Source organism: Neomonachus schauinslandi, chromosome 4 (assembly GCF_002201575.2).
Source record: "Neomonachus schauinslandi chromosome 4, ASM220157v2, whole genome shotgun sequence".
Classification (NCBI taxonomy): Eukaryota; Metazoa; Chordata; class Mammalia; order Carnivora; family Phocidae; genus Neomonachus; species Neomonachus schauinslandi.
This window is the reverse complement of record NC_058406.1, coordinates 40,665,858-40,680,344: the sequence shown is the minus strand read 5'-3', so window position 1 is coordinate 40,680,344 and position 14,487 is coordinate 40,665,858. Positions and strand designations below refer to the sequence as shown.

Genomic DNA, 14,487 nt, shown 5'->3' with positions numbered 1-14,487 from the left:
CATATGAGTGTTAGTCATTATTAATATTATTGTTGTTATCATTGTATTATGGTGATTATCACAAAGTAAGCATTCAAAAAATGGTGTGGTGATTACTACTATTATGAAAAATCCAGTGTACTTTTTAAAAAAATTATTTTTATTTAAATCCAGTTAATTAACATATAATATATTATTAGTTTCAGAGGTAGAGGTCAATGATTCATCAGTCTTATATAATACACAGTGCTCATTACATCACGTGCCTTCCTTAATGTCTATCACCCAGTTACCCCACCCCCCTCCCTCCTCTCCCAACCAGCAACCCTCAGTTTGTTTCCTATGATTAAGAGTCTTTTATGGTTTGTCTCCCTCTCATCTTGTTTTATTTTTTCTTCTCTTCCCCTATGATCCTCTGTTTTTTTTCTTAAATTCCACATATGAGTGAGATCATATGATAATTGTCTTTCTCTGATTGACTTATTTTGCTTAGCATAATGCCCTCTAGTTCCATCCACGTCATTGCAAATGGCAAGATTTCATTCTTTTTGATGGCTGAGTAGTATTCCAGTGTGTGTGTGTGTGTGTGTGTGTGTGTGTGTGTACACACCACATCTTCTTTTTTTTTTTTTAAAGATTTTATTTATTTATTTGAGAGAGAGAGAGAATGAGAGACAGAGAGCATGAGAGGGAGGAGGGTCAGAGGGAGAAGCAGACTCCCCACCAAGCAGGGAGCCCGATGCGGGACTCGATCCCGGGACTCCAGGATCATGACCTGAGCTGAAGGCAGTCGCTTAACCAACTGAGCCACCCAGGCGCCCCCACACCACATCTTCTTTATCCATTCATCTATCAATGGACATCTGGGCTCTTCCCATAATTTGCCTATTGTGGACATTGCTGCTATAAACATTGGGGTGCATGTGCCCCTTCAGATCACTATATTTGTATATACCCAGTATATATATATATATAGTATATACCATTATATACTGTAAATACCCAGTAGTGCAGTTGCTGGGTTGTGGGGTAGCTCTATTTTTTAATTTTTGAGGAACCTCCATACTATTTTTCAGAGTGGCTGCACCAGCTTGCATTCCCACCAACAGTGTAAGAGGGTTCCCTTTTCTCTGCATTGCCAACATCTGGTTTCCTGAGTTGTTAATTTTAGCCATTCTGACTGGCGAGAGGTGGTATCTCATTGTGGTTTTGATTTGTATTTCCCTGATGCCGAGGGTTGTTGAGCACTTTTTCATGTGTCTGTTGGCCATTTGGATGTCTTCTTTGGAGAAATGTCTGTTCATGTCTTCTGCCCATTTCTTGATGGGATTATTTGTTCTTTGGGTGTTTAGTTTGATAAATTCTTTATAGATTTTGGATACTAGCCCTTTGTCTGATATGTCATTTGCAAATATCTTCTCCCATTCTGTTGGTTGTCTTTTGGTTTATTGACTGTTTCCTTTGCTGTGCAAAAGCTTTTTATCTTGATGAAGTCCCAATAGTTCATTTTTGCCCTTGCTTCCCTTGCCTATGGAGACGTGTCTAGCAGGAAGTTGCTGTGGCCAAGGTCATAGAGGTTGCTGCCTGTGTTGTCTTCGAGGATTTTGATGGATTGCTGTCTCACATTTAGGTCTTTCATCCATTTTGAGTCTATTTTTGTGTATGGTATAAGGAAATGGTCCAGTTTCATTCTTCTGCATGTGGCTGTCCAGTTTTCCCAATACCATTTGTTGAAGAGACTCTTTTCTTTTTTTTTTTTTTAAAGATTTTATTTATTTATTTGACAGAGAGATAGAGAGAGAGCACAAGTAGGCAGAGTGGCAGGCAGAGGGAGAGGGAGAAGCAGGCTCTCCGCTGAGCAGGGAGCCCGATGCAGGGCTCGATCCCAGGACCCTAGGATCATGACCTGAGCCGAAGGCAGCCGCTTAACCGACTGAGCCACCCAGGTGCCCCGAGACTGTCTTTTTTCCATTGAATATTCTTTCCTGCTTTGTCGAAGATTAGTTGGCCACAGAGTTGAGGGTCCATTTCTGGGTTCTCTATTCTGTTCCACTGATCTATGTGTCTGTTTTTGTGCCAGTACCATACTGTCTTGATGATGACATCTTTGTAATAGAGCTTGAAGTCTGGAATTGTGATGCCGCCAGCTTTGCTTTTCTTTTTCAACATTCCTTTGGCTATTTGGGGTCTTTTCTGGTTCCTACAAATTTTAGGATTATTTGTTCCAGCTCTGTGGAAAAAGTTGATGGTATTTTGATAGGGATTGCATTGAATGTGTAGATTGCTCTAGGTAGCATAGACATTTTCACAATATTTGTTCTTCCAATCCATGAACATGGAACATTTTAACATTTCTTTGTGTCTTCCTCCATTTCTTTCATGAGTGTTCTCTAGTTTTCTGAGTACAGATCCTTTGCTTCTTTGGTTAGGTTTATTCCTAGGTGTCTTATGGTTTTTGGTGCCATTGTAAATGGGGTCAATTTCTTAATTTCTCTTTCTTCTGTCTCATTGTTAGTGTATAGAAATGCAACTGATTTCTGTGTATTGATTTTGTATCCTGCCACTTTGCTGAATTCGTGTATGAGTTCTAGCAATTTTGGGGTGGAGTCTTTGGGGTTTTCCACAGAGTATCATGTCATCTATAAAGAGTGAGAGTTTGGCTTCTTTGCCAATTCAGATGCCTTTTATTTCTTTGTTGTCTGAGTGCTGAGGGTAGGACTTCTAGTTCTATGTTGAACAACTGTGATAAGAGTGGACATCCCGGCCATGTTCCTGACCTTAGGGGAAAAGTTCTCAGTTCTTCCCCATTAAGAATGATATTCACTGTGGGCTTTTCATATATGGTTTTTATGATATTGAGGTATGTTCCCTCTATCCCTACTCTGTGAAAGCATGCTGTACTTTATCAAATGCTTTTTCTGCATCTATTGAGAGGATCATATGGTTCTTGTCCTTTATTTTATTTATGTAGTGTATCACATTGATTGATTTGAGGATGTTAAACCACCCTTGCAGCCCATGAATAAATCCCATTTGGTCGTGGTGAATAATCCTTTTAATGTACTGTTGGATCCTGGGGTGCCTGGGTGGCTTAGGTGGTTAAGTGTCTGCCTTTGGCTCAGGTCATGATCCCAGGGTCCTGGGATCATGCCCCACATCAGGCTCCCTGCTCAGAGGGGAGCCTGCTTCTTCCTCTCCCGCTCCCCCTGCTTATGCTCTCTCTCTGTCAAATAAATAAATAAAATCTTTAAAAAAAAATGTACCATTGGATCCTATTAGCTGGTATCTTGGTGAGAATTTTTGTATCCATGTTCATCAGGGATATTGGTCTGTAATTCTCCTTTTTTTTTTTTTTTAAAGATTTATTTATTTATTTGAGAGAGCGAGAATGAGAGAGAGAGAGAGAGTAAATGAGAGGGGGGAGGGTTAGAGGGAGAAGCAGGCTCCTCGCTGAGCAGGGAGCCCGATGCGGGACTCGATCCAGGGACTCCAGGATCATGACCTGAGCCGAAGGCAGTCGCTTAACCAACTGAGCCACCCAGGCGCCCCTGTAATTCTCCTTTTTGGTGGGGTCTTTATCTGGTTTTGGGATCACGGTAATGCTGGCCTCATAGAGTTTGGAAGTTTTCCTTCCATTTCTGTTTTTTGAAATAGCTTCAGAAGAATAGGTATTAATTCTTCTTTAAATTTTTTTTTTTTTAAGATTTTATTTATTTATTTGACAGAGAGACATAGCGAGAGCAGAACACAAGCAGGGGGAGTGGGAGAGGGAGAAGCAGGCTTCCTGCGGAGCAGGGAGCTGGATGTGGGACTCGATCCCACGACCCTGGGATCATGACCTGAGCCGAAGGCAGACGCTTAACGACTGAGCCACCCAGGCACCCTAAATTTTTTTTTAAGATTTTATTTATTTATTTGACAGAGAGAGACACAGCGAGAGAGGGAACACAAGCAGGGGAAGCGGGAGAGGGAGAAGCAGGCTTCCCACGGAGCAGGGAGCCCAATGCGGGGCTCGATCCCAGAACCCTGGGATCACGACCCGAGCCAAAGGCAGATGCCCAACGACTGAGCCAACCAGGCGCCCCCTTCTTTAAATGTTTGGTAGAATTCCCTTGGGAAGCCATCTGGCTCTGGACTCTTGTTTGTTGGGAGATTTTTGATTACTGCTTCAATTTCCTTGCTGGTTATGGATCTGTTCAGGTTTTCTATTTCTTCCTGATTCACTTTGGTAGTTTATATTTCTTTCAGATTGCCTAATTTGTTGGCATATAGTTGCTCATAATATGTTCTTCTAATTGATTGTATTTCTTTGGTGTTGGTTGTGATCTCTCCTCTTTCATTCATGATTTTATTTATTTGGGTCCTTTCTCTTTTCTTTTTCTAAGTTTGGACAGGGGTTTATCGACCTTATTAATTCTTTCAAAGAACCAGCTCCTAGTTTTGTTAATCTGTTCTACTGTTCTTTTGGTTTCTATTTCATTGATTTCTGCTCTAATATTTATTATTTTTCTTCTCCTGCTGGGTTTAGGCTTTATTTGCTGTTCTTCTCCAGGTCCTTTAGGTGTAAAGTTAGCTTGTGTATCTGGGATTTTTCTAATTTTTTGAGAGAGGCTTGTATTGCAATGTACTTCCCTCTTAGCACCACCTTTGCTGTATCCCAGAGGTTTTGAACCAATGCATTTTCATTCTCATTAGTTTCCATGAATTTTTTAAATTCTTTAATTTCCTGGTTGAGCCATTCATTCTTTTAGCAGGATGCTCTTTAACCTCCAAGTGTTTGAGTTCCTTCCAAATTTCCTCTTGTGGTTGAGTTCAAGTTTCAAAGCATGGTGGTCTGAAAATATGCAGGGAATAATATCAGTCTTTTGGTATCGGTTGAGACCTGATTTGTGACCCAGGATGTGATCTCTTCTGGAGAAAGTTCCTTGTGCACTTGAGAAGAATGAGTATTCTGTTGTTTTAGGATGGAATATTCTGAATACATCTGTGAAGTCCATCTGGTCCAGTGTATCATTCAAAGCCCTTGTTTCCTTGTTGATCTTCTGCTTAGATGATTTGTCCACTGCTGTGAGTGGGGTGTTGAAGTCCCCTACTATTAATGTATTATTATCAATGCGTTTCTTTACTTTGGTAATTAATTGGTTTATATGATTGGCTGCTCCCATGTTGAGGGCATAAATATTTACAATTGTTAGCTCTTCTTGTTGGATAGACCCTTTAAGTATGATATAGTGCCCTCTACATCTCCTATTACAGTTTTTGGTTTAAAATCTAGTTTGTCTGATATGAGGATTGCTACCCCAGCTTTCTTTTGAGGTCCATTAGCATAATAAATGGTTTTCCACCCCCTCACTTTAAATCTGGACGTGTCTTTGGGTCTAAAATGAGTCTCTTTTTTTTTTTTTTTTTAAAGATTTTATTTATTTATTTGAGAGAGAGAGAATGAGAGAGAGCACATGAGAGGGGGGAGGGTCAGAGGGAGAAGCAGACTCCCCGCTGAGCAGGGAGCCCGATGCGGGACTCGATCCTGGGACTCCAGGATCATGACCTGAGCCGAAGGCAGTCGCTTAACCAACTGAGCCACCCAGGCGCCCTAAAATGAGTCTCTTGCATACAGCATATCGAAGGGTCCTGCTTTTTTATCCAATCTGATACCCTGTGTCTTTTGATTGGGGCATTTAGCCCATTTTACATTCAGAGTAACTATTGAAAGATATGAATTTAGTGCCATTGTATTACCTGTAAAGTCACTGTTTCTGTGTATTGTCTCTGTTCCTTTCTGGTCTATGTTACTTTTGGGCTCTTTCTTCACTTAAAGGATCCCTTTTAATATTTCTTGCAGGGCTGGTTTAGTGATCACAGATTCTGTTAATTTCTGTTTGTCCTGGAAGTTTTTTATCTCTCCTTCTATTTTGAATGACATCCTTACTGGATAAAGTCTTCTTGGCTGCATATTTTCTCATTTAGCACACTGAATATATCATGCCAATCCTTTCTGGCCTGCTAGGTCTCTGTGGATGGTCTACTGCCGGTTGAAAGTTTCTACCCTTGTGGGACCTCTTGTCCCGAGCTGCTTTCAGGATTTTCTCTTTGTCGCTGAGATTTGCAAATTTCACTATTATGTCGGGGTGTTGACCTATTTTTATTGATTTTGAGGGGGTTCTCTGTGCCTCCTGGACTTGAATGCCTATTTCCTTCCCCAGATAAGGGAAGTTCTCTGTTATAATTTGCTCAAGTATACCTTCTGCCCCCCTCGTCTTTCCTCTTCTTCTAGGATCCCAATTATTCTAATATTGTTTAGCTTTATGGTATCACTTATCTCGTGAATTCTCCTTGTGATCGGGTAGTTGTTTATCTCTCTTTCTTTCAGCTTCTTTATTTTCCATCATTTTGTCTTCTATATCACTAATTCTCTCTTCTGCCTCATATATCCTAGCAATTAGAGCTTTCATTTTTAATTGCATCTCATTAAAAGCCTTTTTGATTTTGACTTGATTTGATTTTAGTTTTTATTTTTCCTGAAAGGGATTCTCTAGTGTCTTCTAAGCTTTTTTCAAGCCCAGCTAGTATCTTTATAATCGTCATTCTGACTTCTAGTTCCGACATCTTACTAATGTCCACACTGATTAGGTCCCTGGCAGTCAGTACTGCCTCTTGTTCTCTTTTTTTGAGGTAAGTTTTTCCATCTTGTCATTCTGTCCAGAGAATAGATGAACAAGAGAACAAAGTACTAAAATGGCAACAATGACCCTAGAGAAATAAACACTAAACAAATCAGAAGAGACCCAAAATGAAAAAAAAAAAAAGAGAGAGAGAATATAATCAGACAGGTGAACAGAACAGAGCAATACACTGGATCCTGTATGTATTTTGGTCTGTTTGTTAGAAAACTGATCCCAAAATTGAAGAAAGAAAAACTTACATATGTATAAACATAAAATTAAATATAATGAAAGGATAGAATGTAACTGTAAAAATGAAAATTAAAAAACAAAAAAAGGAATATAAACAGACAGGTGAACAGAACAGAGCAATACACTGTATCTTGAGTGTATTTTGGTCTGTTTGTTGGAAGAAACTACATCCCAAAATTGTAAAGAAAGGAAAACTTCTATATATACAAAAATAAAATGAAATACAATGAGAGGATAGAATAACTGTAAAAATGAAAATTAACAAAGATTTTTTTAAAAGTTGATAAAATAAGATATTAGTCGAAAAAGGAAAGAGAACAAAAAAATTAAAAGACCAAAGAATCGTGGGAAAAAAACCGTGAATTCTATATACTATTTTCCCTTAGTGCTGGAGTTTTGCAGTTCTGTGTGATTGGTAAACTTGGTCCTAACTGGATGTTCTCACTGATTTTCTGGGGGTGGGGCCTGTTGTGCTGATTTTCAGGTGTCTTTTCCCTTGACGGAACTATACTGCCCTTGCCAGGTGAATTGTTTCAAACTATACCTCTAGGCTTATTCTTAGGGATAATGCAATAGGGCAGTTATGCATATATTGGAGCACTGAGAAAACATGTTAATTAGGAATCAGGAGACCTAAATTCTGGTTGTGGCTTACTTTGTGGTTTTGGGTAGCCTCTTCTTTTTTCTAGATCTTCCTAATATGAGAGGATTGCACTAATCTCTAAGTTTGTGCTATCCTAATACAGTAGCACTGGCCTCATGTCACCTTTAAGTTTTTTTGTTTTTTTTTTAATTTATTTTTTTATTATGTTGTGTTAATCACCATACATTACATCATTAGTTTTTGATGTAATGTTCCATGATTGATTGTTTGCATATAACACCCAGTGCTCCATACAGTACATGCCCTCTTTAATACCCATCACCGGGCTAACCCACCCCCCCACCCCCCTCCCCTCTAGAACCCTCAGTTTGTTTCTCAGAGTTGATAGTCTCTCATGGTTTGTATCCCCCTCCAATTTCCCCCCCTTCATTCTTCCTGCTATCTTCTTCTTCTTCTTTTTTTTTTTTTTAACATATAATGTATTATTTGTTTCAGAGGTACAGGTCTGTGATTCAACAGTCTTATACAATTCACAGCGCTCACCATAGCACATACCTTTAAGTTTTAAATTAATTAAAATTGTAAATTCATCTCTTCAGTTGCATCAGCCACATTTCAGGTATTCAGTAGCCACTTGTGGCTAGTAGCTACCATCTTGAACAGTGTAGATATAGAATATTTTCATCATTGCAGAAAGTTCTATTGAATGGTGCTTGAACAGGGTCTTTCTTAATAATAACCCCCTATGACTTTTAGCTCTGTCAGCTAGCTTCTTTTTTTTTTTCTTTTTTAAGATGTTATTTATTTATTTGACAGAGAGAGAGACAGCGAGAGAGGGAAGGTGGGAGAGGGAGAAGCAGGCTTCCTGCCAAGCAGGGAGCCTGATGCAGGGCTCAATCCTGGGACTCGAAGATCATGACCTGAGCCGAAGGCAGACGCTTAACCACTGAGCCACCCAGGCACCCCTGTCAGCTAGCTTCTTAGTAGCTCAGGTTTATGGAGAAATTTAATTTTACCTGATACTAATCTAGCTTCTCTGACTTTCTTTTGGGTGACATTTGCCCAATATATGGTTTTAATCAACTTACTTTGAACTTTTTCAAGTCCTTGTTTTAGATACTCTTCTAAATGTTATAGGGGTAGTTTTTTTTTTTAAAAAAAACTAAAATCTGACAATTTCTTTTAACTTTAACTGACAAGTTTAGTCCACTCATTTTTATGGTGATTATTGACAGAACTGGTCTTTTTTAAAAAGATTTTATTTATTTATTTATTAAGATTTTATTTATTTGACAGAGAGAGACACAGAGAGAGGGAACACAAGCAGGGGGAGTGGGAGAGGGAGAAGCAGGCTTCCTGCATAGCAGGGAGCCCGATGCGGGCTCAATCCCAGGACCCTGGGATCATGACCTGAGCTGAAGGCAGATACCCAATGACTGAGCCACCCAGGCACCCCTATTTATTTATTTATTTATTTATTTATTTATTTATTTGAGAGAGAGCGAGAGAAAGCACATGAGAGAGCTGGGGGGAGGAGCAGAGGGAGAGGGACAAGTCGACTTTGCGCTGAGTGTACAGCCTGATGGGGCTCCATCACATGACCCTGAGATCATTTCCTGAACCAAAATCAAGAGTTGGACACTTAACCGACTGAGCCACCCAGGCACCCTGACAGAGCTGGTCTTATTCCTCTCATCCGGTTTGCATTGCTACTGTTTTTTCTGTGCTTTTTTCTCCCCTTACTTTAAGGGTTGAGTATTTTATTGTTCTTTTTTGTTTTATCTCCATTATTAGTTTGGAAGTTGGCACTCTAGTTTTATTCTTTTGGTGGTTACTTTTGAAATTTTACTTGCATACTTACAAAATCTAACATTAATATCTTAAGCCTCCAATGGTAAGAGGGTCTTAAGAATTTCAACTTGAGTCACCTCCTCTTTACTTATAAGCAAGTATTCAGTGCTTTAGTTTTGTCTTTTCTTTTAACACTACAAATTGAGTATTAGCATTTTTTGCACAGATATTATTTAGATTTATCTACATTTTTACCAGTTTATTTGCTCACTGTTCCTTGTATCTAGGTTTTCTTCTGGAATCATTTTCTTCCTGAAATGTGCCCTTTATTTATTCTTTTAGTTTCTCTGGTTCTTTTCTCCTAGGTGACTATTTCATATTTCCCTTTGTCTTGGGAAGTATTTCCCAATACTTCCTGTACAATCTTTGCTCTCAGCTGGTGACCATACTTCCTATTTAACAGAAAACAGAAGCAATTGGAAGAGGACTTTCAAAAATTGTCATCACTACATCTACCCACCTTCTAACACCAGTGTCCATATATTTTTCCTCCCCTGTCTGTGCTTCTAGCAAAAGCCAATCCCTCTATTTGGGTACTCACTTCCATTTCCTTTCACCTACTCAGGATATTTTTGACTGTTCATTCTTGTCCTATAACATCAATTGTCCTACCTTTATTATATCATTTCTGTCAGCTTTCAACATCCCTATACTTTCCTCCATATTGAATTAAAAACTCTTCCTCAACTCACTGCTCCCTCTAGCAATTGTCCCTCATACAGCAAAATTCTGTGCAGGAGTTGTAGGTACTCCTCTAATTCTTCCCCTGGGTTACCTTGATTTTGCTCTAAATAACACTAAAGTCTTAATGTTTCTTTCCAAAACTCAATCTAGGGGCGCCTGGGTGGCTCAGTCGGTTAAGCGTCTGCCTTCGGCTCAGGTCATGATCCCAGGATCCTGGGATTGAACCCCACGTCGGGCTCCCTGCTCTGCGGGAAGCCTGCTTCTCCCTCTCCCACTCCCCCTGCTTGTGTTCCCTCTCTCGCTGTGTCTCTCTCTGTCAAATAAATAAAATCTTAAAAAAAAGAAAAGAAGGACACCAGTTATAATGGATTAGGGCCTACACTAATGACCTCATTTCAATTTAATTATCTCTTTAAAGACCCTGTCTCCAGATACAATCATATTCTGAGTTACTGTGGTTTAGGACTTCAACATATCAATTCGGTGGGGTAGACACAATTTAGTCCATAATAACATATATCTGCCATTACAGAATCATACAGAATAGTTTCACTGCTATAAAAATTCTTTGTTCCACCTACTCATCCCTCCCTCCCTTGTGAACCCCTGGCAACCACTGATCTTTTTACAGTCTTCATATTTTTGCCTTTTTCAGAATGTCATATAGTTGGAATCATATATTATGTAGCCTTTTCAGGTTGGCATTGTTCACTTAGCAATATGCATTTGAGTTTCCTCTGTGTCTTTTTGTGGCTTAATAGCTCATTTCTTTTTATCACTGAATGTCCATTGATTTTGTATTTCAACAATTTTTTTTTTTTTTTTGAGACAGAGTGGGGGGGGGGGGGGGGAGGGGCAGAGGGAGAGGGAGGGAGAGAGAATCCCAGGCAGGCTCTACACCCAGCGTGGAGCTTGATCTCACAACCCTGAGATCATGACCTGAGCTGAAATCAAGAGTCAGACACTTAACTGACTGAGCCACCCAGGAGCCCCAACAAATTTTTTTATGTAGGCTCCATGCCCAATGTGGAGCTTGAACTCACAATCCCGAGACCAAGGGTCAGATGCTCTACCGACTGAACCAGCCAGCCACTCCTGTATGTTTAATTTCTAAAAGGTCTATTTGGTGCCTTTATAGATTTGCCTGTTTATTTCCTGTGTTGCATTCCCATTTTTGTGATCCCCTGTGTTATTTCTTCAAATATTCATACATAGTTATTTTGTATCCTATGGCTGATCATTCTAATATCTGAAGTCCTTAGGGTCTAAATCTATTTGTTGCTTCTGTTGATTCTTACTTGTGGTGGCTTGTTTTCATACATGTTTGGGGATCTAGGATTGTGAACTCATAATTATTGTTCATCTTTGGCTGTTCTAGAGCCCTAAAGAGGGGAGTACTTTCCTCTAGACAGGTTTGGCATTTGATTCATCTGGAAACCTAAGGGTATTACCTCTTTAGTCTTTTTTGAGTTGGTTTAATATGAGTCTCAGATTTATCTCCTCCATTTTGCTCTATTGTAATGGATATTTCTTTGAGGTCAGTCTTCCCTTTTGCTTGTTGCTCACTATTCCTCATCTGGTTTCAGTTTATTTTGTGTTTGTGTTTATCACTGTGAACCCAGTGAGTACATTTTGAAAGTCCATTTTATCTGGGATTTTATTGTTCTGTAGGTGGATATCCCTCCAGACTGTCTAGTTGGGCATCCCACCAAAGCAGGATTCAGTTTCCTGAGTTTAGGTATCGACAGGTAGAATGATCAGTCACATTAGGCACCTTCCAGTTCTCCCAGTTTCACTCTCACTTAATCACTGACTCGTCAGGATTGGACTTTGGGCCCTAGGCAAATGACACATTTTCTCTTGGCTAGCAACTCACTGCTGTTGGGAATGAAAAGTGATGATGATTAGTTTGGACACTGCCTCCCTTTGCTAATCTGGATGATCTCTTTATTCCCCTGCAGTAACAATGATGGAAATTTGAATTTATTTCAAGGAAAGAAAGGCCTGAAAGATAGTATAATAACTGAGAAGTCATAAAATTGAAGTTTAAATCCCAGCGTGGGCATTTACCAGCTATGTGACCTGGTACAGGTTGTATAACTTCTCTGAGCCTCAGAAGTCTCAAGCTGTAAAGAATAACAAAGCTGTGGGCGCCTGGGTGGCTCAGTCGGTTAAGCGACTGCCTTCGGCTCGGGTCATGATCCCAGGGTCCTGGGATCAAATCCCACATCGGGCTCCCTGCTCCGTGGGGAGCCTGCTTCTCCCTCTCCCACTCCCCCTGCTTGTGTTCCCTCTCTCGCTGTGTCTCTCTGTCAAATAAATAATAAAAATAAAATCTTTAAAAAAAAAAAAAGAATAACAAAGCTGCTATGTACTGATCATTTATAAAATGCTGAGCAGTGTGCTAAGATAATATATACAGCATTGTTTTTTAAGATTTTATTTATTCATTTGAGAGAGAGAGACAGAGAGTACAAGCAGGGGGAGAGGCAGAGAGAGAAGGGAAGCAGGCTCCCCGCTGAGCAGGGAGCCAGATGCGAGCTTGATCCCAGGACCTGGAGATCATGACCCTAGCTGAAGGCAGACACTTAACCATCTGAGCCACCCAGGTGCCCCATATATAGTGTTTCTTACGTAATATTCAGTAACAATCTTATGAGATGTAGATATTATTATACCTGTTTTACTGATGAGAAAACAGTATAGGGGAATATACAAAGGGTTATTGTGGGACGCCTGGGTGGCTCAGTCAGTTAAGCGTCTGCCTTCCGCTCAGGTCATGATCCCAGGGTCCTGGGATCGAGTCCGCATTGGGCTCCTTGCTCAGCAGGGAGCCTGCTTTTCCCTCTGCCTGCCGCTCCCCCTACTTGTGCTTACTCTCTCTCTGTCTCTCTCTCTCTGACAAATTTAAAAAAAAAGAAAAAGAAAGAGTTACTGTTCAGGCCAAATTTAAGTGAGATAACATGTATTTAACATGAGAACATATAAGGTGACCAATAAATGACAGCATTATTATGATCACTCAACATTTTCCAGATACAAAATTAAGTCACTTACATGATATGACCTAAAGAAGATTCATTTACTCAATAAATATAATGGAGCACTTACTATGGCCATGTGTAGTGCTCAATGCTGGGGAAACTGGAAGGAATAAAAGAGATATGGTCTCAGCCCTTAGGGAAGGTCTCAGCCCTTTAGAGTGAGGGAGACAGGCACATAAACATTTACAGTTCAGCCTGGGAAGTGCTGTGATGGGGCAAGAAGGTGGTGCTTTGGGAGTCAGAGAAGATTTCTTTTTTAATATTTTATTTATTTATTTAAGAGGGAGAGAGAGAGAGAGCGCGCACACGCACGCTCCCGTGAGCAGGGGGAGGGTCAGAGGGAGAAGCTGACTCCGGGCTGAGCAGAGAGCCTGATGCTGGGCTCAATCCCAAGACCTGGGAGCATGACCTGAGCTGAAGCTGGATGCTTAACCGAGCCACCCAGACGCCCCGGGAGTCAGGGAAGATTTACCAGAAGTAAAGATGCCCTCTAGGAATGAATAGGAAGTGAGGGTAGAAGAAAAGACCAAGGAGGCAGCCAGTTTAAGGAAATGAAAGTAGTTTTGTATATAGGATTTTAGAAAAAGCCTGGAAAGTGAGCCTGAGGAGATGGGCAGATGTCATATTCTGAAAGGCTTTGTAAATCCTGCTATCAGATTTTGACCTTTCTTTTTAGGTAATTGGGAAGCCTCTGAAAAGTTTTTACCCAGCAGAGATGTGATTTTTTTTTTTTAAAGATTTTATTTATTTATTTGAGAGAGAGAGAATGAGAGAGAGCACATGAGAAGGGGGAGGGTCAGAGGGAGAAGCAGACTCCCCGCCGAGCAGGGAGCCCCATGCGGGACTCGATCCAGAGACTCCAGGATCATGACCTGAGCTGAAAGCAGTCACCTAACCAACTGAGCCACCCAGGCGCCCTAGAGATGTGATTTTAAAAGATCACTCTGGCAGAAGTGAGGGGAATAATAAGAGTAGCTTTAAATACATTATCTCATTTAATCTTTACACCAATGCTTGAAGGTAGATATTATTATCTGGACTTAGAGAATTTACTACATTCACACATTTCATAGGAAGTAGAGCCACATACCCATGTATTTCTGACCCTAAACCTATGTTGCTGTATTGTCTCCAACTAGTAATGATTTGTATGACCTACTTTATGTTTACTCTATGGAAAATTCTCATTCATTCTTATAGTATTATTTGCATACTCAGTGTTAGTTTACAAAGCACTTCACAGCCATTATTTAATCTCCTTAAAAACTATGGATTAGGTGGTGTTATCTCTATCTTATAGGATGAAAGAAAACTGAGGCTTTAGGTGGGATTGTTCATGGTCCCATACACCTAGAAAGTGGTGCAGCTGGGACTTGAACACCATGCTTTTGACAGACAAAAGCTTTTTTAT

General features: G+C 40.2%; 1 protein-coding gene across 1 annotated transcript in view; it reads left to right on the top strand.

Annotated features, from left to right (window-relative positions):
• The window catches only part of TXNDC12 (thioredoxin domain containing 12), a 33,478-nt gene that overhangs the window by 5,406 nt on the left and 13,585 nt on the right, over positions 1-14,487 (top strand). The gene's annotated exons all lie outside the window — the stretch shown is intronic.